At 40.1% G+C, this 25941-nt stretch overlaps 1 pseudogene; it reads right to left on the bottom strand.

The window, feature by feature from the left end:
• Positions 1 to 2717: 2717 nt before the first annotated feature.
• On the bottom strand, positions 2718 to 7952 carry LOC148018662 (uridine 5'-monophosphate synthase pseudogene; annotated as a pseudogene).
• Between the last annotated feature and the right edge of the window lie 17989 nt (positions 7953 to 25941).

Raw genomic sequence — 25941 nt, 5'->3', positions numbered from 1 at the left:
GTTTTTCTCTCAACTAGGAATCAAGTTGGCTCTAACCACAACATATAGTCCAGAGGGAAATGGAAAGAGTGAAAGAGGGCATCTGCCGATAGTGAAAGCATTAGCCAAAGCATGCAGAGGACGGATTGGAGAATGGCCGAGACTTTTACCATTTGCTTTGTGGGCTGATCGTATGACTCATAGTGTTACTACAGGATATATACCCGCAGAGTTGATGTATGGTCAGAAACTGGTTACGCCGACTGAGACTTGTGCTTTGACTTGGTCAGTTTTACCTTGGCAGGAGGATTTGACGAGAGATGAGCTTTTAGCTCTTTGGATTTGGGAGTTGGAGAGAAGACCAAAGGATATTCAGCTAGCTATTGACAGGTTGAAGGTTGCTAGACTTAGAAATAAGGACACGTTTGACAGCAGGCATCGCTTGCGGCCTAGAGCAATAGAAGAGGGAGACTGGGTATTAGTCTTTGATAGCAGCCTTGAAAATCAGCATACTACACTTTGAAAGATGGTAAAACGATGATTTGGACTGTACATAGTCAGACATGTCTTTGATAATGCAACATATGAGCTGACAGAATTGGATGGGACACTGCTTAGAGCGCCTATTGCAGGAAAAAGAATCAAAATTTTCAAGAAAAGAGATGATGAGGATTATGCATTGGAAGAATTTGCAAGAGAAGAGCAACGAGAAGAAATTCCAGTAGAAGAGACAGATGATATGACAGATAATCTTGTTGATTTACCAAAAATATACAATGAAGAGATTGATCTTGTTCGTCGATCTTGATGATAATGATCATGGGTAGTTGGCCCATCCAGAGGATGCGCAGGATCAGAGGGGGTGGATGTCGTACTATTGCGCATCCGAGGTGTGGAATCCACCAAAAAGTTGTGTGTGTGACATTTGTTACTTTGTACATATTTAGTCGTTGTGTTTGCATTTTTTTTCTGCGTACCAGTATAGTGGAGAGGAGTTTGGAAGTGAATATATTTGTGGGAAGCATAGTGGTGGATATGTTTGGGAAGTTTGGATCAGTTTAAGAAGCACTAGAAGATCGATTACTATCTACCTTGGATTTGGCAATGGAGGCTCCTGAAGTTGAAAAGCTAAGGGCTGCAATAGAGGTCATTAAGGAAGAGCATCCAATCCTCCTCACAGAAGCTCCACTGAATCCCAAGGCCAATAGAGAGAAGATGACACAAATAATGTTTGATACATTCAATGTGTTTGCTACAACTTCTGGATTGGAAGTTAATGGCAATGGGTTTAAGGGTTCTGCAAACTGATAAAAACAGCTTCAAGATATTGCATTCTTTGCTTGTCTCATTGTTTGGGAATGTGACAATTGATGCAAAGTGTCAGAAACTAATGCTTACAGTTGATGGGAGTGGAAGCCATCATCAACTCAAAAAGTTAGACAAGTGCCTTGAATTAATAAGAGCTGCCACAGGCAGAGTGAGTGGTGTGTATGCATATTCAAATCAACAAGGTTGTGATGGTGGTTGGCTCTACTATGATGGCTATGCATGTATTGCAATCAATAGGGACATATAGGACTTGCCTCCAAATTCCTTGATTTGGCAAGTAGAGGTGGTTTAAAGACTGCCATTTATGTCTTCAGAGAACTGATGAGAAGCTTTGTCAAGGCAGGGCATGCAAGGGATGCTTATGAACTTTATACTAAACTCAAACAAAAGAATAGAGTCCCGGATGCACTCATATTTGAGGATTTGATATTTGCTTGGTCTCAAAGTGGTGACATTGATATAGCTTTTGTGCTCTTAAAAGGGCTTATATCAAAGGCACGGATGCTAAGAGCTGGTCTCTTCAGCACAGTGATGAAAGGCTATGCTCTGGAAGGCTGCCTGGTTGAAGCTCAAGAACTTTTCAATGAAAAGAAAATCAGGGATGTACAACCAGATGTAGTAACCTACAATACTCTAATTGATGCTGTAGGCAAAAGTGGTGATCTTGCAGAGTCTCTGAGGCTTTACAGTGAGATGATGAATGTTGGTGTTGTTCTAGACATTGTGACATTCAGTACACTCATTAACCTCTTGGGCCAAGAAAATCTAGTGAATGAAGCATATGAGCTATGGAGAGAGATGCAAGGCTTTGGTTTAAAGGCAAATCTGGTCACTTACAATACACTCTTTAAGGCACTTGGAAGATCTGGTCATATTGAAGTAGCAAGCAAGGTTGTGCAGTTAATAAGCTGAAGAATCCAAAAGACTTAATTTTACCTTTCTACGGCTTAGGTCAGGTACGATTTGAAGCTTAATGAGCTAAAGAGTGCCCTGGCTAACTTCGAAAAGGTTATTGATATTTAGTCTAAGAATTGTGAATGCCTTAAGGCAATGGGATATATATATGTCCTACAGGGGAGAACAGAGAAAGCATTGGAGAGTTTCAAAAGGGTAACAAAAATAAGTCCAAACGATGCTCAGGCTTGGATGGAAATGGTAGAGTTACTGGTATCACAAGTGGAGGCAACTATAAATCGATCCAGACAAAGTATGGGCGTACCTACACCTGACATGGTGCAATTTCATTGGTGGGATTATGAAGATGAAAGGCGACCCTGAGTTGCTAGTGTGTCAAAGCAAACAAGATTGTAGCTATAGATTTGCAGCGCTTAGGGAGTGGGGTATAACAGTTGACATAAGAGAAGACGTCCTAACTCTGGAAACTTAATCAGAAGCTGACAAGCATACTTTCAGATTTCAGGCTGCACAGGCTGTCAGAAATTGGCATTACTATGACTCCCAACATTCATCTTCTCAAGACAATTGTCCTCACTCCTGAGGATTACGAAGTTGCAGAATGGGGGAGAAGACCACTTTTCTGATGGAAACAAAAAGCCCCTTTTCTGAGGGAAAAAAGAGGAGGTTATTGTAGGCCACTTGAAGAAAAAGCAAGCAACGGGAAAAACAAAAACGAAAAGGAGAAGCTTTTGGGGGGGAATTTATGGTGGAAGGGAGGTCAACATGGTATGAGGGCACAGTTGCAATGCTCCAAGCAGGAGTTCAACATGGAGAAATTGCACGTTCTCTCTCCAAAAAGGATGATGCATTCGGGAGACTCATGATAGTGGTTACAATCTTGCTCTTTGTTCTTCCATAGCACATGCAACAGTAAAAGGCAAACGTTGCTATCCTCAGCCAGAGGCTCCACCACTGAAGGTCATCCCTTCGACTGATTCATAAGACAGCAATCCCGAAGTTCTCGCTGAGCTCAGTAGCTTCGTATGCACAAACTGTCCTTTTTGAATACTACTTGAGATGATGACCACGCTTTCTGATTATTAAGGAAGGATGGCATTCCACCCTTCAAGCAATACCTCAATGGAGAAGAACGGTACTTTGCCTTAGATTAGAGAGAAAGACAGACAACTCAAGAAGAAAAACAGGCAATCGAGGGAGGCTTTATTGGCACAATAGCAGAGCATATTCAATCTCCTGTAGCACACTCTACTCCATTATTTACCATGCTGCCTTAGTTGCATCTCTTACACATTTCCACCATCCTCTTCTGAGATCCAGATTGAGAATTCACATCAGAGGCCCTGAATTTCCTGCTCTATCTAACCTCCATCTGTACATAAGGTTGCAGAATCCTTCGTGGTGGTATTCGCATCAAACAGGAGCATTAAGAATCCTTGCATAATGCAATCAGGCCATAGCTGCAAACAGTTATATGAATTTGGATGCTGATGTCCCCTCCTTACTATCAAATACAGTTTCTAGAACTAATAAAATGCAACAGGAGACAGAACCAGCTTCTAAAGATGCACCTGAAAATAATCCTTTGTGTACTATTGTGTATGTCGGATGGTTTTGTATCTTTCAGAAGCCATTAGGATGTAGAGAAAGCTATTATTGAGATGACAGGAAAATGCCTTGGCAATAGAGCAATCGGATGTAACTGGGCAACCAAAATTGGATGCTTGGACCTCGTCAAATGCAGTTTTCATGTAACTCATTTAAAACTATGGCTACTAGTTCCCTGCTGGACTCCTTTTGTGACCAAAACTTGAGATTTATTCCTCATACATAAAGTTCAGGTTTCCGAAAGAGGTCTATGTAGAAGATCAATATGCAGATTCATTAATTTTCTTACAATCTTGGCTCATGAAGACCTGCCAAGACTTCCCAATTCTCGCACTGTGCATGAGGGCTTTCTCCTCTCATGTCCATTGTTCAAATATGTGGCTAGTGGCTTGCACTCTTGCTTTGGTTCAGCAGATTTATTTAGAGAGGGAGTGGTATGTTGTACTTATGAAGATGATCAAACATTGCGACCTATGAGTTAAAACATTGATGGAAATTCTCTACCATTTCACACCCCGACTTATGCATTCAGCTGTTTGAAAAGAGTTCTACCAAAGGAGACTGTAGAAAAGGTTGAGGGCTTATCAAAGGGACGTGAAGGGCTTCAATTTTTGAGCAGCCAGTTTATAAATGAGATTTTTTTCCTTTATAAAGTTGAAGCTATTGATGTTGAACACGGTTGTAATTAAATGTGATCTCGCTTGACTGATCTTCTATCCTGAAATTAGTCAAGGTCCTCTGTGGTGTTAGCTATATATAGTCTGTCTATATATAGCGCCCCAGGTCCCCTCTATATATTCCTATCATGTGTGCTCAGTTAACACACTTCTGGGGTTCCACTTCTGGTGTCTCATATCTCTCTTCTCTCCTCTCTTCCTTTCGTCTCTCGTCTTCTTCGCAGTTTCCAACATGTGGTCGCGACTTTGCTTTCGAAAATCCCTTCGACAACGCTGCTTCCAAGCTCTACATGTGTTGCAATACCTTTTCTACCAAACTGACCACTCCTTCCAATTCTGTGCAGGTACAGTTCATAGTCTAGCTCATGGGGATATTCATTTTTAACTGGTAGATCATAGTTGACCATGAGAGTGACCTAAGCTCCCTCACCACAAAAAGACCCCACAATCAAAAAACCAAACAATAGAAACAAAGCAAAACAAAGTTACACCAAAAAAACCCATTGGCTCATTTTCATTAATCTTGTACTAAGAGTTTCCACACAACAAACAAATATGTACATAAAACCTTCTATAGAATCCATCAACATGAACATAAGGATATAGAATGAATAAACTAATGCATGTTTGCACACATGCATATAAACAAAGCTAGTAACTATAAATGCTCCTTATGTTTGCACATAGTCTCATAAAACACACTACACATCAATCTACAAACATACATGAAATATGTAGACATAGATGTGATAAGGTATCTCTAAGGTATATACCCTACACACAAGACAATTAACCATTTCAAATTGTTAATCTCCATGTTTACTCACTCTTCATGTCTATGTCATACTCGTTTAGAAGAAAAGTAAAACACCAATACAATGAGACCCAACAATCTCGCAACGCCAATTCAATGCCATGATTTCTTTGCAAATATGTCACGCCCTACTAGTATAACTTTGCCAATAGTAGGAGCTACTGAAGGATCATTGAATGGATGTTCATAAATTGCAATTTCATTTGAGGCTATAAAGGGCCTTCAACCTATACACCTGCCCATCTAATGATGGAAAAGCCTAAAGATTGATCAACACGGATCTCCTCCTTCAAATCACCATTGAGAAGAGTAGACTTCACATCAAGTTGATAAATTAGCCATCACTAGCTAAGGCAAGAACCACCCTAATGGTAGCCATCCTAGCTATAGATGCAAAGATGTTATGGAAATCCACTCCTAGCCGCTATACAAAGCCCTTTGCAATGAGTCACGCTTTGTGCTTATCCAAAGTGCCACCATTGTGGTATTTGGTCTTAAAGACCCATTTAAAAAACCAATCACCTTCCCATGAACATGCCTAGGCACAAGATCCCAAGTGCCATTCCACTCAATAACATCCAACTCCTACTCCATAGCCTTCTTCCTATGCTGAGTGCAAAACCTCCTTCAAAGAGGCGGACTCTCTATCCTACATGGAATGGGTCTTTAAACAAGAGTTAATACAAAAAAACTTGATGAAATGTCCTACGATCCTTTGAATGTTCTCACGACAAGATTGATATTCTTTTGAGCTTTCTGCTCAAGAATCCAAATAGACTTTGTAGGTAGAATATTTAGCGTTTGAAAGACCCCAAACATAACAATTGAGTTGTGATCCAAGTTAAGAAGATGGTTCTAAGTACAAGTTTGTCTAGATTGTGCCAAAATCCTAGCCTTGCACAAACTAAAATAGGTGAAGCAATGTTCACATCTCAAGCCCAGGACACCACAAAGAGGAAAACAAGTTCAGTAATCCACATAAGAATGATGGATGATCACAATACTTTGAGACTCTCCCTTCAACACACCTTTGAACCTATGCTTTCTTGGTGTTCTATAATACCAAAAAACACTATGAAGAATTTGACATTCTCCAATATCCCTTTGATATAATATTTTAACTATGGAGTCTATCCAATGGCTGCTTTGGCAACCACTCCAATGAATAGCCAACTAGAGATGCAAAAAGTGCAACCACTATAGTAGGTGCATTTTTTGCACCTAGAAAAGTGAGCAGCCTATTAGAAAACCTCATCTTTTCTAGATGTAAAAAATGCACCTACTAGACATAGATGCACTGAGAACTAACTGCACGTAGCCTAGCTGTAGTCTTTTGCTGCCCATAGTTAAGAGGTGGGCCTACTGATTACATATTTTGTAAGTGATGGTGAATACTTGAGTCTCTCATAACTCGTACTGCAACTGCCTTGATCAAATATTGTGGTGTTGTTCCTAACCAAGGCCTTAACAATAATAAACTCACGTATAACGTGTACATGTCAACATCCACCAGATAGATATATACAACTAGGACATCTAAAGATGGATTCAATTATAACACACTCTTAGGTCCAATGAGATATTTCTTTGAAGAAATGCTCCTCCTTGGCTAGATGATTGTACTCATGTGGAGAAAATACTGCATCAAGAAGGTCTCTGGACTTGAAGTGTTGGTGTATTTAAGTTCCAAGGAACAATTAAAAGGCATACATTTTGTTTTTCCTTTATTTGGTGTGGTTCCCAATTATGTAACTTGAAATCAATGTAAGGGACAAAAAAGCTCACACAAATCGATTGCTTGTGTTATTGGTTAAGTTATACCATTAGATCTCACTTTTTGTTCTAACTGAAACAAAAAGCTTATACATACCTTTTCAGCAATAGCCAACGGCTCTTCTGTTGTGTTCACATATGCAATGACAAGTTGCTCTTCTTCCTCTCCATGAGCTCAAAAAGACTCTATGCTTTTGCGTCTTGTTCAAGAAGAGTACGCAGGCTGTAAGACATCATGCTCTGAGGAGGATGGTGAACTTGCCCTTTTGCTAGGGCTAGCAAGGAAGTCTGATTCTTTGCCAAAACTAGCCGCACAGAGGCAGCCACATCTTCTATTAGCTTCCCATGTTGCATGAGCACCTCCACCATCTGAGTCAGCTCGAGTGCAGCATGAAGCTTCACACCATTCTGGTGCAGGTTTACACAGTCCCCCTTTGTCCGTTGATAGTAGAATGGCAGTCTTGAGGACAAAGGTGTCGATGTGGTGGCGAGGTCCTCAAGGACAAAACAGGACTAGCCAAGGTGGAAGACGCCCTTGATGGCCTTTTGTGCATGTCGTAGTCCTTGACCTCCTTGTGGCGCATGACCATGGGAACGGCCCAGGCAAGGGAGATGGCAGGGGAGATGGGGAGTGTAGTGTAGGGGACGCCCCAAATGACGTCAAAGCGGAGGGAGGAGACGGTGGACCAGATGGCCTGTGCGACTTGTGTGAGTAGGGCAGGGAAGGAGATGATGACATAGAGGTCTATGTATATGGGGGAGGTGATGTCACTCTTGAGCTTGAAGCTTCGGAATTTGACTGCCTCTGCATCATGAAGAGCCACAACAAGCTTGTCGAGCTTGGAGAGATCGTCCATGGCGGCTCGCTCATCTTTTTGTGCCGTTACTCTTCAAACTCATCTTTACAACCTCCTATACACAAGTGTGCTTTCGTCTCCATGCGCATCTCTGTGATGAATGGCTATCCAAGGATTATGGGGTAAGAGTATGAATCCTGCACAAAGAAATGGAAATCCTCCTCTACATCTCCAATAGAAATTCTGACACTAGGACAGGCATCATACAAATCACCGGCAGTATTGTTGGCGGCTCTCATACGCCACCTATGCTCTGCATCCATAGTCCATCTATTATTTTCATAAACTCCAGAAACTATGAGATTAATCTCTGAACCATGATCCACCAAAGCAACATAAGGCACCTGTTTCTCTACAATTTTTACCATTGTTTCTGTAGTTTCCCTAGCCCAATGACTCCGCGAAAAATGACTACGCGGTATCAAGATAGGCTCATCAGTTTCAGCATAATGCATATGCTGAACCCTCTTCTCTGTCTACGAAAAAATAGAAGCATTCTCAACCATAACCTCATCCTCATCCTCATCCAACTCCCCAATCAAAACTCCCTGTGTATCAGTAGTAGGCAATGCATGTCTTTTTCTCTTCAGGACTTCTTGGAACTGATCTTGAAACTCTCTTTTCGAGATGCCCAAAACCTCAGAAATAGTAGAAGTCACCTCACTGCCAAGTATCTTATCATTAAAGATTTTCTTCATATCCGTAGATATCTCAATATCGGACATCTCGCTGCTTTCTCTCTCTAGGCTCTTGCCTCTTTTCTTTCTTTTGAGCATCTTCCATTTGTCATTTTGGCCTTGGTCTCAAAGACGGCCCTGCAGTAGGTGGAGTAACAAACTCACCCCCTCTAGTATTATTAGCTGCATCTGTATTATCTTCATCCCTCTTACGCTTCTCCTCAACAAGCACATCTGCTCCTTGAGACTTAGCCAAATAGGCATAAATAGTGTACCTGTCAACAGGCGAATCCCAACCTGTCTTAGATCTGATGCTAAAACCTTCACTAGTCAAAACAGTCTGTTGAATTTTTCCTTTGTTTGCTGTCTCCATAGCATAAGTCCATAATGCTGACCGATTCTTTGATCCTTTCTCAATCTGGACTCCATATGTAGAGGCATCTTCTCTAGCTGCCACATAGGAAGTATGCGCAACCATGTTATCTACTAATTTCTTCATTCCGCCTTTCCCAAAATTGGTAGCAAGCGGAGCTCCTGTTTTAGTCAACCAGATCTTGCCATCTTGTCCCCAAAATACCAAATTCTTCCTCCTTGCATCTTGAAAAGATTCGCAGTCCCTGCAATGCTGATGGTCCATATTATCACACCAAATATATCTTTAATCTCTCCTAGGTGCACTAGGAGCACTCCTAGGTGTAGTAGGAGCACTAGAAGAAATAGTAGGCGTAGTCGAAGCAAACTGCTCTTTCAAATTTCCCACTAATTTTGCTTTAACTGACTCCAGTGTCAAATCCGTCATGCCTTTGATTATGTCATCAAGAGAGGAAGGAACCGATGGAGCGGATGGTTTTGGAGCAGAAGGAGCACGCATCGGTCTTGGAACACGAGGAGTAGAAACAGTAGGCACTGGCATAGGCCAGGTAACTGGATGAGGAAGAGAAGAAATAACAGGGGTAGAAGCAGACATAGGAGCAGAAGACGGCGTCGGTGTCATGGATCCATTCTGTAGGCGGGTCTTCCATATCCTCCTCTTAGTCAAAGTCGAGACCGCATTCTGGGCATCATGCCAATCCATTTTAAGACCCATAGGCTTCGTGCAATCCTCAAGAAGCTCTCCTAATTCTTCCTAAAGATCAGCAGGATCTGCAGTTTGCAAGAAAATCTCAACTTTCTCAACATTCAATGCTCTTTGTTCAATGGCATCAAGCTGACTATACCTCTCTTCAAATTCTTTTATCACTTCTGAAGCAGCTAGACCTTTGTTTGGCATGTAGACCCACTCTCAGAATGACCGCTGTGTAGCCATCCCAAAGTCCTCAAGAAAATACTCCTCTTTCAGGGCCTTCTTAAAATCTTGCCAATGCAAATTTTGAAGGAAAAGATTAGTCACTTTTACCCTCAATGCAGGTATGACAAGGCGAAGGAAATATTTACTCATAAGTCCTATTGGTACTCCAAAAAATCCCATCTTAATCTCATATGTCTTCAAATAAGCCGATACATTACGGCCATCAAATAGCTTCTTTTCATTCTCAACTGCTTCAATTGCCTTAGTCACACTGATTGCATTCTCTTGCTCCGAATATAGTTGCCTTTGTTGAGACAACTGTTGTTGATACAACTGCTGCTGCTACTGCATATACAATTGTGTCTGCTGATTTTGAAGTTGTATATACATAGACATATTCTACAAAATCTGCTCTAAATCATCCGTTGCAGTACTTGAAGTAGCAGTTGATGATGAAGCTGAAGTAGAGGACAAAGCAGGAATCGTAGAAGAGGATAAAACTGATGCTGAAGTATCTCCCATCCTGAAATTTAAATGCGACTCTATCACGTCGGGTTCACCAAAGATGTCGAAGGGATTTTCAAAAGAAAAGTTGCGACCACAGAGGACCTTGACTAATTTCAGGATAGAAGATCAATCAAACGATATCACATTTAATTACAACCCTATTCAACATCAACAACTTCAACTTCATAAAGGAAACAAATTTGATTTATAAACTGGCTGCTCAAAAACTGAAGTCCTTCACGTCCCTTTGATATGCCCTCAACCTTCTCTACAATCTCCTTTGGTAGAACTCTTTTCAAACAGCTAAATGCATAAGTCGGGGTGTGAAATGGTAGAGAATTTCCATCAATGTTTTAACTCATAGGTCACAATGTTTGATCATCTTCATAAGTACAACCTACCACTCCCTCTCTGAATAAATCTGCTGAACCAGAGCAAGAGTGCAAGCCACTAGCCACATATTTGAACAATGGACACGAGAGGAGAAAGCCCTCATGCACAGTGCGAGAATTGGAAGGTCCTGGCAGGTCTTCATGAGCCAAGATTGTAAGAAAATTAATGAATCTGCATATTGATCTTCTACATAGACCTCTTTCAGAAACCTGAACTTTATGTATGAGGAATAAATCTCAAGTTTTGGTCACAAAAGGAGTCCAGCAAGGAACTAGTAGCCATAGTTACATGCAAACTGCATTTGACGAGGTCCAGGCATCCAATTTTGGTTGCCCAGTTACATTCGATTGCTCTACTGCCAAGGCATTTTCCTGTCATCTCAATAATAGCTTTCTCTGCATCCTAATGGCTTCTGAAATATACAAAACCATCCGACATACACAATAGTACACAAAGGATTATTTTCAGGTGCATCTTTAGAAGCTGGTTCTGTCTCCTGTTGCGTTTCATTAGTTCTAGAAACTGTATTTGATAGTAAGGAGGGGGACATCAACATCCAAATTCATAGAACTGTTTGCAGCTATGGCCTGATTGCATTATGCAAGGATTCTTAATGCTCCTGTTTGATGCGAAAACCACCACGAAGGATTCTGCAACCTTATGTACAGATGGAGGTTAGAAAGAGCAGGAAATTCAGGGCCTCTGATGTGAATTCTCAATCTGGATCTCGGAAGAGGATGGTGGAAATGTGTAAGAGATGCAACTAAGGCAGCGTGGTAAATATTGGAGTAGAGTGTGCTACAGGAGATTGAATATGCTCTGCTATTGTGCCAATAAAGCCTCCCTCGATTGCCTGTTTTTTTCTTGAGTTGTCTGTCTTTCTCTCTAATCTAAGGCAAAGTACCGTTCTTCTCCAGTGAGGTATTGCTTGAAGGGTGGAATGCCATCCTTCCTTAATAATCAGAAAGCGTGGTCATCATCTCAAGTAGTATTCCAAAAGGACAGTTCGTGCAGACGAAGCTACTGAGCTCAGCGAGAACTTCGGGATTGCTGTCTTATGAATCAGTCGAAGGGATGACCTTCAGTGGTGGAGCCTCTGGCTGAGGATAGCAACGTTTGCCTTTTACTGTTGCATGTGCTATGGAGGAGACCAACACAAACGGGAAGTGTGCATGCCAGTCGACTTGGAAAAAAAGGGTCCGAGGCTGTAGTCATGTGCACGGGGAAGCCGCTAGAGGAACTAAGAGCAGGATTGTAACCACCATCATGAGTCTGCCGAATGCATCATCCTTTTTGGAGAGAGAACGTTCTGCAATTTCTCCATGTTGAACTCCTGCCTGGAGCACTGGAACTGTGCCCTCATACCATGTCGAGCTCCCTTCCACCATAAATTCCCCCCAAAAAGCTTCTCCTTTTCATTTTTTGTTTTTCCCGTTCCTTGCTTTTTCTTTAGGCGGCCTACAATAACCTCCTCCTTTTTCCCTCAGAAAAGCGGCTTTTTGTTTCCATCAGAGAAGCGGTCTTCTCCCCCAGTCTGCAACTTCGTAATCCTCACGAGTGAGGACAATTGTCTTGAGAAGATGAATGTTGGGAGTCACAGTAATGCCAATTTTTGACAGCCTGTGCAGCCTGAAATCTGAAAATATGCTTGTCAGCTTCTGATTAAGTTTCCAGAGTTAGGACGTCTTCTCTTATGTCAACTGTTATACCCCACTCCCTAAGCGCTGCAGATCTATAGCTACAATCTTGTTTGCTTTGACACACCAGCAACTCAGGGTCGCCTTTCATCTTCATAATCCCACCAATGAAATTGCACCATGTCAGGTGTAGGTATGCCGATTCTTTGTCTGAATCGATCTATATTTGCCTCCACTTGTATCAGTAGATACCAGTAACTCTGCCATTTCCATCCAAGCCTCAGCATCGTTTGGACTTATTTTTGTTGCCCTTTTGAAACTCTCCAATGCTTTCTCTGTTCTCCCCTATAGGACATATATATGTCCCATTGCCTTAAGGCATTCACAATTCTCAAGCTAAACATCAATAACCTTTTCGAAGTTAGCCAAGGCACTCTTTAGCTCATTAAGCTTCAATTATACCTGAGCTAAGCCGTAGAAAGGTAAAATGAAGTCTTTTGGATTCTTCAGCTTATTAACTACATAACCTTGCTTACTGCTTCAATATGACCGGATCTTCCAAGTGCCTTAAAGAGTGTATTGTAAGTGACCAAATTTGCCTTGAAACGAAAGCCTTGCATCTCTCCCCACAACTCATATGCTTCATTCACTAGATTTGCCTGGCCAAAGACGTTAATCAGCATACTGAATGTCACAATGACTGGAACAACACCAACATTCATCATTTCACTGTAAAGCCTCAGAGACTCTGCAAGATCACCACTTTTGCCTACAATATCAATTAGAGTATTGTAAGTTACTACATCTGGTTGTATATCCCTGCTTTTCATTTCATTGAAAAGTTCTTGTGCTTCAACCAGGCAGCCTTCCAGAGCATAGCCTTTCATCACTGTGTTGAAGAGACCAGCTCTTAGCATCCCTGCCTTTGATATAAGCTCTTTTAAAAGCGCAAAAGCTATATCAATGTCACCACTTTGAGATCAAGCAAATATCAAATCCTCCAAGATGACTGCATTCGGGACTCTATTCTTTTGTTTGAGTTCAGTATAAAGTTCATAAGCATCCCTTGCATGCCCTACCTTGACAAAGCTTCTCATCAGTTCCCTGAAGACATAAATGGCAGTCTTTAGACCACCTCTACTTGCCAAATCAAGGAATTTGGAGGCAAGTCCTATATGTCCCCATTGATTGCAATACATGCACAACCATCATAGTAGAGCAAACCACCATCATAGCCTTGTTGATTTGAATATGTATACACACCACTCACTCTGCATGTGGCAGCTCCTATTAATTCAAGGCACTTGTCTAACTTTCTGAGTTGATGATGGCTTCCACTTCCATCAACTGTAAGCGTTAGTTTCTGATGCTCTGCATCAATTGTCACATCCCCAAACAATGAGACAAGCAATGAATGCAGTATCTTGAAGTAGTTTTTATCAGTTGTTGCAAAACCCTTAAACCCATTGCCATTAACTTCCAATCTAGAAGTTGTGGCAAACACATTGAATGTATCAAACATTATTTGTGTCATCTTCTCTCTATTGGCCTTGGGATTCAATGGAGCTTATCTGAGGAGGATTGGATACTCTTCCTTAGTGACCTCTATTGCAGCCCTTAGCTTTTCAACTTCAGGAACCTCCATTGCAAGATCCAAGGTAGATAGTAATCGATCTTCTAGTGCTTCTTAAACAGATCCAAACTTCTCAAACATATCCACCACTATGCTTCCCACAAATATATTCACTTCCAAACTCCTCTCCACTGTACTGGTACGGAGAAAAAGAATGCAAACACAACGACTAAAATATGTACAAAGTAACAAATGTCACACACACAACTTTTTGGTGGATTCCACACCTCGGATGCGCAGCAGTACAAAAACGTGACTAGAGTTGAGCTTTTTACCAGCATGCAGTAGAAGGGCATTGACCCTGACAGGTTTAGCTTCTTGTCTATTCTAAGGGCATGAAGTGCTATTGGAGCTGTGATGTATGGTATATCAATGCATGATGTGGTGCTCACATGTGTACTTGAATCATGATGTGGTGCTCACATGTGTACTTGAATCAGATGTTGAGGTTACGAATATTGTCATTTACATGTACACAAAGTGTGCAAGTCTGGTGTAGGCACTCAAAGTCTTTGACAGGTTGTTATGTAGAGATGTATTGTCATGGAATGTATTGATTGCATGATATACTACAGTTGGGGTTAGCTCTTGTGATCTTGAGCTTGACAGGTTTAGCTTCTTGCCCATTCTAAGGGCATATAGTTATGTTGGAGCGGTGAGGTATGGTAGATCAATACATGATATGGTGCTCAAATGTGGGCTTAAATTAGATGTTGAGGTTATGAATACTGTCATTGACATGTACACAAAGTGTGCAAGTTTGGTGGATGCATGCAAAGTCTTTGATAGGTTGTGTTGTAGAGATGTAATGTCATGGAATGTATTGATTGTAGGATATGCTATAGTTGGGATAGCTCTTGTGCTCTCAAGCTTGTTAATGAAATGCAGAAAGAGGGCAAAAAACCTCATATATTCTCGTTTGCAAGCATTCTGAAAGCATGCACAAGCCTAGGAGCTTTGGAACCAGGTACATGGATACATGACCAGATTCAAAAGAATGCATCAAAGGGATATTGAAATAGAAAAAGCTCTTTTTTTTCACTTATAAAAGCATTTGAATATAATCAATATACTTGTCCATGTTGAATCACTTCTTAGTTTGTGATTATTCATGGCCAAGTGAACTTTGAAAATTTACTTGTTGCATACTGTCATAGTTCTAGATTTTTGGATAAAACTTGTAGAAGATATATTGTGATAAGGGTGGTTTCATTTTTATGCTTATTTTTTGTTGATGTCTTCTATGGTAGATGGGTTGTGCAACTACAAGATAGAGGGTTTTTTTAATGGCATCTTGTTTAAATTTGACTAGTCATTGATCAGTGTTGTCCTAAATGGCCAAGATTTTTGGCTCTATCAATGCAAAATCTAGAGCTCCAAACTTCAAGCATGGCTGCAAGACTAGATGGCCTTGGAAGTGAACATACACTTGACTCAAATTCATCAAGACCTAATTGGTCTAGGTCTTCAACTAAAAGACCCTTAGATGCTATCAAGAACAGGGGCCCTCTTCTAGTATTTGTGCATTGAGATGTCAGTTCATCTCGACATGAATATCCTATGTAACAAGTTGAAGCCTTCACTCAACAACACTTGGCTTTGTTGATGCCATGCATACATGAAGCTTTGGAGAGAAATAATTGGGCAACAAGGAAGGTAGCAACTAAAACACTTACTCGCATCAGTTTCAATCTTGGTCTTGCATTAGTGTCTTTCAAGTCAATCACCTTGAGTATCCTTGAATCTTGTTGGTTTGACAAGGTTTGTGCTTTACCATTCTATGATTTGCTTTTGATGCTTTTTGTTACATTCTTGAAAGACATGCTTTATCAATGAATATATAATTTCATATTATTTCCTTGCTTGGGTGAAACAAGTAAGAGACAGAGTGCATGATGCAACACAACTATGGAAAAATCTTCCAAGGGGGCAGACTGTGAATCTCCTTCATTACCAAAGAAAGTTGTGAGAGCTGGGCCCGGGGGGTCCACTAGGGTTTACCGTATGGTACCACCATGTGAGTGTAAGGGAGGGGGGTTATATAAGGGAAGAAATGTACATTTTATAAGGCAAGGTCCCTTAAATAGGGGGTAGATAAGGGATATTTTCATATATTTCTTACATGCACGTGACATCTCCTTATTACTACTAGTGAGTCCCCTGTGGAGCTGGGTTTAGGACCCAATTTGGACCCATTCTTGAAGCGATGGAGCCCATTTTTGGAGCCAAAAAGTATCCAAGAGGCTGTAAAGAGCCAATTTTCACGAAAAATCAAACGGTGGCAGATAGCCGAGCTGGAGATTTCCTAGATGCATTTCGGCCTCAAGAATCCAACACAAGTCTCAATTCCTCGATTGGAGGTCGTTTGATCCCCCATTTAATCCTCACAAGGGTTGGCATTGTAAAGCAACTCTACTAGATCTGGAATACAAAAAGTGTGTGACAGGGCCCAAGTTTATAGATTTCGACGTCAGGAAGCCAGCCGTCCAGTCGGATTGCAAATGGGAGTCTGTTTGCATCCCCAAACAGCCCGAAAACCTTTTCTTAGTAGTGTGAAAGTGGTTTCTTTAAAGTGGACATTTTATAAATGAAATGAAATGAAACTCTAACTAAAGAAAACACGAAAAAACATGTCGTAATGTAGGGAGGGACATTTTTTGATTGACGCTCCATTTTTTGGGGATGTATGTGCCTCCTGGATGCTCAATCATGTAGAGAGAGAAGGGGAGATCCCTGATCTATGCAGAGAGGGCAAGATTTTGATGATAACCACATGCAATATGATGAAGGGAATGAAATTTTGATTTTTAGTCTTCTTCGCTCCTCCCTCCCTCTCCTGCATAGAGGCACTTCATGTGGTAAGAATCAAGAAGAGAACTGGGTGATGGATGCTTGTCCAAGAGGCATTGGATTGTTCCAAGAGGCTGAGGAAGTTGAAGGTTGAAGATGTATGCTGAAATCCATGGCTGGTAGGTCGATACAGAGTCCCAATTAAATAATCAAGAAACCCGAAACACGCGAAAAGACAATATGCTCTATTTTATGAAAGAATTTTGCGTGTTTTTTATCGTTCATGGTCTAAATGGTGTGCATATAGGCAGAGATTTTATTTGAATGCTCCTTGCATAATTTTTGAGGGGTGCAATCATTGTTCTGCAAAACCTTTATTGATTTACAGCAATTAGAAAATTTCAAAACCTGAAAACACTAATTTTGATGAAAATTGATAGTTTTTCTGCTTTTGAGTAGCGAAAAATGAGTGGACATGAGATAAAATAAGGAGAATGCTGAGTTTCAATTTCAATGATCAGTCATCATGAAAAAACTAGAAAATACCCATTTTTTATTAAAAATAAATAAAAAATAGAAAAAAATAGAGAAAAATAGATTTCTTGCATTCGAAAAAGTAGAAAAATAAGATCTATGTATATGAATGTCTGATGGGGCTAAAGCATGATGTTGTGCCTCAGTTTGGCCCTTTTCCTGTGTGCTAAAGTGTGTATTTATTGCTTTTACATACAAAAAATGACATAGAAAACCCTCTACACCTATGTATTACTGCAAAATTTAAAGGATGAGGGGGATGATGATGTTATACATTAGGTTAAGCATTGAAATAATAAAAATTTTGATTGTTCTCTTTATGCATAACATTTAGGATGCACTTTATTTTGGAAATAATGCATCTAGCAGCACGAGGCTTGCCTTGGTGCTAGGTTCCTACAACGACGCATTGCGTATTAGCGAAAATTCATTAAAAGGGTTGTCTTTGCATGACATACGGGTTGATTTTAAACCATAATTGTTTGTGCACAATCATACACTTTTGCATGAATCATATACACATGGTATCTATTCTTGGTATGCATAGCACTTGGTTGAATGATAAATGACCCACAGTGAAGAGAGTAAGGCACCCAAGTTGTAGGTCTAGACGGTTTGTACAAGGGGAAAAGTAAGTGAGGATTGGTACATTTTTGGAATGATACAATATTGGTACCAAGAGTGGAGTCTGTTTCGTAAGTGTTATATGTGTTAGCGACGTATTGAGGGGCCAATCCCTAAGGTGTAGGAGGGTCGTAGTGGGACCGCGACAATCAGTTGAGGGGTGCCTCCTATGTTGTTCTACATGGTGAATCACACCAAAATGTGTAGGGTCTCTCTGTGAGGAGTCTGAGAAGGTTAAGGGTGGGACTATAAACACGATGCAAACGTAAAATGTACTTACGATGGCAGGGAAATGTGTCCTGTAGACGCTTGTGACCCCGAGGCAGTGGGGTTGTCTTGTGCATGTTAGAGGTCCAACTACTGCTATAGCCAATGCGGCCAATTTTAGGTCCCATCAATGGTGTGTCTGCCAAGAGTTGCCTATAAGTGGCAGTCTCCAAATAAAGGTCGTCAAGTGACCTATGTTTATAATTTCCATTAGGAGTGTGCTAAGCTAACCATAAAATGGGGTTTGTTCAAGGATGGAAAACCTTGGCTTTCCCTATATAAAACTTACCGATACACTTAGTTTTGTAGAGCATGAGTGCTCTACAGGAGATAATTTAGGTGATGAGAAGAGTAACTAGTAAGTGGTTACCCCATCCTCTAATGCGATGGCATGGGCCGCGGTTCTTCGCCTGGTGTGGTCTCTACACAAGAGAAATCATGTATAACCATCCATCAACCTAGAGGGCATGGGACCGGTATATTGGAAGCTATGGGGGTCATGGCATCAACAAGTGATTATGCTAAAACCATAGTGCCATGGGAAAAACTCGACATATAGTGGAGTAGAGTTATGGCTGAAACATCCCATGTGGTGGGCAATCGAGCCAAAATTTTAGGTATCACAAGAATGTTAGAAGCCCTAGTTGTAAAGGGGGAAACCATTGCTTAAAAGGGACAGTGACCAGGACCTAAATGTTAAGGATAAGTTTGTTTCTTACGAGGGGCAAAAGCTCCTAGATAAAGCCATCATGGAACTGCCTAGGAAGAGGCAAGATATGTAAGATCCTCTAAGAGAGGATCGGAATGAGATGCTAACAGCTATAGGACTCCCCAGACTACTCTATGCGTTGGCAAAAAGGGATGGTAAGGTTAATATTAAGCTCCCTACACCAGTAAAGGTGGAAATGGAAGAGGTTGGATACCCTAAGACACTAGAGTTAAGTTATGATTACAAGGATTTTAATGCCCCAGTGCTGATCCCGAAGGAAAGGACTAAATACCCTCCTTATAAGGATCTCCCAGTGTTTCATGGGTTGGTTAATGAGAATCCGATGGTGCATTTACGAGAATACAGCCTAACTTCCCTTGCAAGTGGATATGATGATATTCATTGAATGCTCGTATTCTCAAGTACCCTAAAGGGCAAAGCTAGGAAATGGTACTGGAGCCTCCCAAGCGGGCTGATTAAATCATTTCAGGAGCTATGAGATAAATTTTTAGATGAATATGAAAAGAAGGTGCCTATGGTCCAAGTTTTAGGGCAACTTATGCAGGTTAGACAAGAGTCCTATCCTTCTATTAAAGAATACATTAGAGCCTTTGATGATATTTTGAGACTTTGGCCAAGAAGAGCTACTACATTGCCAAGTGATGTGCTATGTAAGCTCTTTTTAAGTAGCTTAGAGATTAACATGCAAATCCAAGTGGGAATGCGGAATCCTAAGTCGTTAAGGGAAGCAAAGATGCATGCCGTCAATTATGAGGGACATATTCAGAGATGTTGGGAAAGCTTTTGGAGTTTTTCCCGCTTAGTACAAGTGCATTCTAGCTCCCAACCATTTCTACAAGGAGACAACTCACTTGTTGATACCAAGGCAGCCTATGAGGGGAACCTTGGTAGCCAAAATCTCTAAGTAGAAAATGGCAATAGTAGAAATAATACACCCCTTGGGGATGAAAAGATTCCCAGCCCAGTAAGTCCCATCAAGTCTTGCCATGCTCCCATGAGAGGTAGTTACGATGGCGGCATTGATAGGACCATTGGGCCTATGACTATGAATAAGTGTGCTATGAATGGTCCTAGTTGTGTTGCTAGTAAGGCTCTTGAGAAACCTTTTCAATTTAGTGATGAATCATGCTTTCGAGTAGATGCTATTCCTTTTAGTAAAAGCATAGTTCTTATGTAGAGTGGATAAAGGCAAGTAAAGACATCTCCTATGAAGAAGATGCATGATGACAAAGGTTCCCCTGTGCTTGATAGAAGTCATAAGGATGTGAGGCCATCTGGCTATAGCAATAAATTCGCAAGGAGTTCATTGGACCAATGTGGGCAGTGGAGGCAGCCTAAAAATGTAAGAAGAAGGGATGTGAGATGGGTTTGGAAATCCAAGATCTCTCAAAATGTGGCTGGTGCATTAGATACAAGGTTAATTACACCATGTGGATATATTGTGATCAATTCCCACGTAGGTGTGATAAAAGGCCATGATGATACATCTAACAATATGCACCTGGTGCGCAGATCGGTCGCAGAATGCTCACGTAGTGAATCCCGGAAGGTCCCCAAGAACAATGAACTCTACCTTTTTGCACAAAAAACAATGTAAAAGCATGAACGACAAGAAGCAAGAGACCAATTGGGTTCAATCTCCCCCCATGCCTTGTGTGACCGCTTCACAAAGCATGTATTTTATGTATATTTCCATCTTCATGCTCAATAATAGCCCAATTTGCAAAAATATGACAAGCTTTTAGCTTTTGAGTTTGCTTTCTATAAAAATAGGAAATAAAGCTAATGGACGGTGCCCATAGAGTCTGGCACGCCCAATCTCAATGTCCAAAATAGAAATAACATATCCGTGCGCATAGGCGCATACAAAATAATAATCAATAATCGATGTCTCAATAGACATAACAAAATATAGACGTGGCGCCTATCAAAATATAATCCAAAGGTCGAATACTCGCTAGACTCCAATGCTTTTCTCCGCCACTGCTGCTATCTCTACACATCAACTGAAGCATTCACAATCGTTAGTAAAATAATACAATTAAACCGACAAAAGTGAATACCTAGCAGTCTTTAGCTACATAAGTGAATACCTAGCAGTCTTCAGCTACATAAATAAATCAACTGGTTAGAAATAAATCCTAACCTTAATTTATTACGAGTGCGCACTCTAAACTCATAAACGCTTATTAATTTAATATGCATTTTGCGGAATCACCCGCTATGGAATCACCCATGTACACACTAAATTAATGAAACGCCCGAAAAGGACAGGCGTCCCCATCAACTTCTCGCACAAAGAATCCTCTTTGTGTATGAGCCCCGGTCATCTAAGTTTACGGAATCCACCGTAAAACCTCACGGAATCCACCGTGGCACGGAATCCACCGTGGAATATGCCTCCTGGCATCATACCCCCGGGGTGGGATAGCAATTGACCTCAATTGCTATTAGCTCAATGTGGAGCTAATAGAGTGGGGAAAGCATTTAAGTCTCTAGCGTGCATCCATTGTGCTTCCTCTACAGGATGGTTTTTAAATTTTACTAGGTATCTAGAATACTTGCGGCCAGTTCTAGTGGTCATGTAGTCAGTGTCTAGGATGGCTTCTGGTTCAAGTATTTCAGTCTCTTCCTCTAATAAAGGTGGGTATTCATAAACAGGGTGGACAGGTAATTGGCCTCTAAATGGTCTCAATAAACTAATGTGAAATGTATTGTGAATTTTCCAATGAGATGGTAATTCTAACTTGAATGCGTTATCATTAATCTTATGAATGATTCTAAATGGTCCATAAAATCTAGGAGCTAATTTGACAACTAGATGTCTATCTACACTTTGCAGTCTACGTTTTTCTATTCTCAGCCAAACATAATCATCAACTTTGAAATTCATGGCTTGTCTTTTCTTGTTGGCTTGTTTGGTATATGATTGCTGGGCGTTAGCAATCATATCCTTAACCTCATAAAAAATACTATTATGCATAATAGCAATATCATCAGCACTCTGAATTCTATTAGACAAAGATGCAACAGGTGTAGATAATCTATATCCATAAATGACTTCAAAAGGTGCTTTCTTTGTAGATGTGTGCGGTGTATTGTTGTATGCAAACTGTAATAAATGCAAATGAGTATCCCATGTCTGAGGTTTGGAGATAGTATATGCACGTAAAAGATCTAGAATGGTGCTATTTGTGGCTTTTGTTTGTCCATTTGTTTCTGGATGAAATGCAGATGAGAAATCAATCTTTGTGCCTAGATTTGCAAGCAGTGTAATCCAAAAATTGTTACAAAATCTAGAATCACGATCTGAAATAATCACTTTTGGCAATCCATGGTTAGTAAAAACAGTTTTCAAAAATAACTATGCTGCTTGTGATGCTGTTAAAGTTTTTTTACATGGAATAAAATATGCTTGCTTACTAAATCTATCTACAACTGTCCAAATCATGTCATGGTTAGATTTAGTATTTGATAAACCAATAATGAAATCCATAGAAGTATGTTCCCAAGGTTTAGATGGAATAGACAAAGGCATTAGTAATCCATACTGTTTACCATGATGTCTCTTTATTCTTTGACAAATCAGACATTCAGAAACGAAATTAGATACATCTGCATCCATATGCGGCCAATAAAAATCTTCAGTTAACATGCATAATGTAGATATGATACCTCTATGACCTTGATATGGGGGACAATGAATTTCATTCAAAACAAAAGATCGGAATGGAATAGTAACACACACTCTCTTTTCATAAAACATAAATCCATCATTATATGACAATGAATCAACAAGAATGAAATTATTTTGAACTAATTTTTACCAATCATAATGAAAAGTAATATCCTCGTGATATGTATCTTTCATAGCAATCAAAGAATCAAAAGATATGATAGAAATATTATGAATTGCAAGTCTTCTACTCAATGCATCAGCAACTACGTTTTCTTTTCCAGGTTGGTATTGAATGATAGGATGAAAAATTTGAATGAAGGAAGCCCATTTGATATGACGGTCAGAAATTTGGGGTTGGCTAAGTAGATGTCTAATGCTTTGCTGGTCGGTTTTTATCATGAATCCTAAACCCATTAAGTAGTGTTTCCACTGTTTTAATACTTGTACAACTGCTAATAGTTCTTTGTCATAAGTGGAATATTTCAGCTCAGAGGGTTTCAGCTTAGAACTAGAATATGCTATTGGATGATTGTCTTGCATTAGTACGGCTCCTATTCCTGATCCGCTAGCATCGGTCACAACTAAAAAGAATGGTCTATTAAAGTCAGCCAATTGTAGAACAGGGGCATTGGTTAATGCACGTTTCAGTAAGTCAAAGGATTTCTGCTAAGTTTCAGTCCATTGATAAACAATTCCTTTCTTAAGAAGTTTGGTTAATGGTAAAGAAAGTAATGAAAAATTACGTACAAACTTCCTATAGAAACTAGCAAGACCAAGGAATGAGCGTAACTCATGTACGTTTTTAGGAACAGGCCAATGCAATATTGCATCAATTTTCTTAGGATCAACTTTAATTATTTCTTTTGATACAATATGACCTAAATACTCAATTTCTGTCTTAAAGAATTCACTCTTTTCAGGATTTGCAAACAATTGATTTTCTTTCAGTAATTGAAAAACTAATGATAAATGCTCATAATGCTCTTTTTCACTTTGACTAAACACCAAAATATCATCAAAGAAAACAATCACACAGTACTGATATTTCAGAAAGATACGGTTCATCATTCTACTGAAAGTGGCAGGTGCATTAGTCAATCCGAATGGCATGACTAAGAATTCGTAATGGCCAAACTGTGTTCTGAATGCAGTCTTAAATATGTCAGATTTATCTAGCCTCACTTGATGATATCCAGACTTAAGGTCAATTTTACTAAATATAGAAGATCCTTGTAGTTTGTCCATAAGGTCATCAACTCTAGGTATAGGATACCTATTCTTTACAGTGATCTTATTTAATGCTCGGTAGTCAATACACATACGATAGGTATTATTCTTTTTCTTAACTAAAAGTACAGGTGCACCGAATGGAGAACTGCTAGGTCGAATTAAGCCTCTATTTAGTAATTCTTCAACTTGATTCTGGATTTCTTTTTGCTCTATTTGATTGTGCCTATATGGTGCTTTTCAAGGTGGTTGTGTGCCAGGGATTAAATCAATCTTATGGTCTTCTGGTCGTGAAGGTGGTAAACCTGGTGGTAGGTCTTATGCAAAACACTCCTTAAAATATGCAAGAAATTCCTTATGCCTAGGGTGCATATGATTTTCCTTTGCTTGCAATTCATTCACCCAAATGAGATATGATTTAGTACTCTTTCGTAATGCACGTTTTTCTTGAGTATGCGAAAGCAGTGGAAAGACATTAGATGCATGCATACCATATAATGTAATAGATTTTCCTTGAAAATTAATATTCATTATGTGCGTGGAATAATCTATATTTGGATTATGCTGGTGTCTCCAAGGCATTCCTAAAATAATGTCACTTGACTGTAGTGGGACAACTAAGAAATTTCTTCTTTCAATGTATGAACCAATTTGAATCTCTAAATCTTGTACTTCTTGTGTGCCATTGTACCTAGTGCCTAAAAATGCAGCTTTTATGCGATAATACGTAGGTACAGTCTGTAATTTCAATTCCTTTACCAATTTTGATGAACTAAAGTCATGAGTACTACTATCATCATGCAAGATAGTTCTTTCCTTTCCATGCACCAAACATTTCATAATCAATAATGAATGTGGAGTAGGCATACCTGGTAAAGTGTCAGAAGTAGTAGTAGGATCATCCTCATCTTCAGTGAAATCAGGCATATCCTCATGCTCGTCTTCGTCCATGGCTCCAAGATAGTTGATATGTGCTGGTGGCTTCTTTGAATGACAATTTGCTGCGAGATGCCCCGGCTGGTGACATTTATAGCATACTATTGGCTTGGCTTTGGTTACATTATTTGCAATGGCTGGAAGTCTGGGTACATTTGGATTTGCTTGTGGAATAGGCTTAGGATTTGGATTGAGGTTGGATGGTAATGCAGGTGGTTTAGCCCAATTCTTGCGGAAAGATGGTGATGAGAAACGACTTGGATTAAACCTTCTAAAATTGGAATTGAATTGTTTAGATCCATAATTACCATTGCCTTGGAATTGCTGTGGTCGTCTGTCTCTTCCGCGTATCTTATCTTCAGTGTCGTGAGCTAGTGAGATGGCGTCTTCAAGAGTAGCAGGCTTGAACATGTTCACTTCAGCGTAGTAATGTCCAAGAAGTCCAGACATATACTTCCGCTTATGTGTCGTCTTTGGTACGTCTTCAAGCATGCGTAGATGTAGGAGTGCATTCCAAAAACGCTCTGTATACTGTGGAATAGGCTCACGATCCCGTTGTTGAAGTAAATCCCATTGCTTGATAGCCTTCTCATGAAATTGCGGTGGAAGGAAATTCTGCATGAACTTCTTCTTGAAATCTTCCCAAGTAGTAGGACATTCTATGCTCTTGCGTACTACAGTCCACCAAAGTGATGCTCTGTCTATCAGATGATTAGTAACACACTTGATTTTATCTTTTTCTGGATAGGTTTCCTCATGGAAATAGTCATCAAACTGGCTAATGAAAGATAAAACAGTCTTTCCTTCTCGTATGCCATTGAAAGTGCGAAATTTGAAACTTCGTTTACTTATCTTGGATTCCTTACGAATGGTTTGTGCTTCAAGAGTGGCGTCGATGGTACGTCGAATCAAATCTTCAGCTTGTGGTTCTTCTTTGTCGGTGGATGCTCTTTGTAATTTTGTCAATTGCACTTGCAATGCTTGCCTAGCCCTTCGCTCTTCTTCCAATTGCAGCATGATTAGATCCATCTTTTGTTCCATGGTAAGCTCAGGTAAGTCGTCTTCAG

The sequence above is a fragment of the Lygodium microphyllum genome, chromosome 20 (assembly GCF_053477565.2).
Source record: "Lygodium microphyllum isolate KBCC chromosome 20, Lygodium_microphyllum_v1.1.10, whole genome shotgun sequence".
NCBI classification, from domain to species: Eukaryota; Viridiplantae; Streptophyta; class Polypodiopsida; order Schizaeales; family Lygodiaceae; genus Lygodium; species Lygodium microphyllum.
This window is presented reverse-complemented; position numbering and strand designations above follow the sequence as displayed.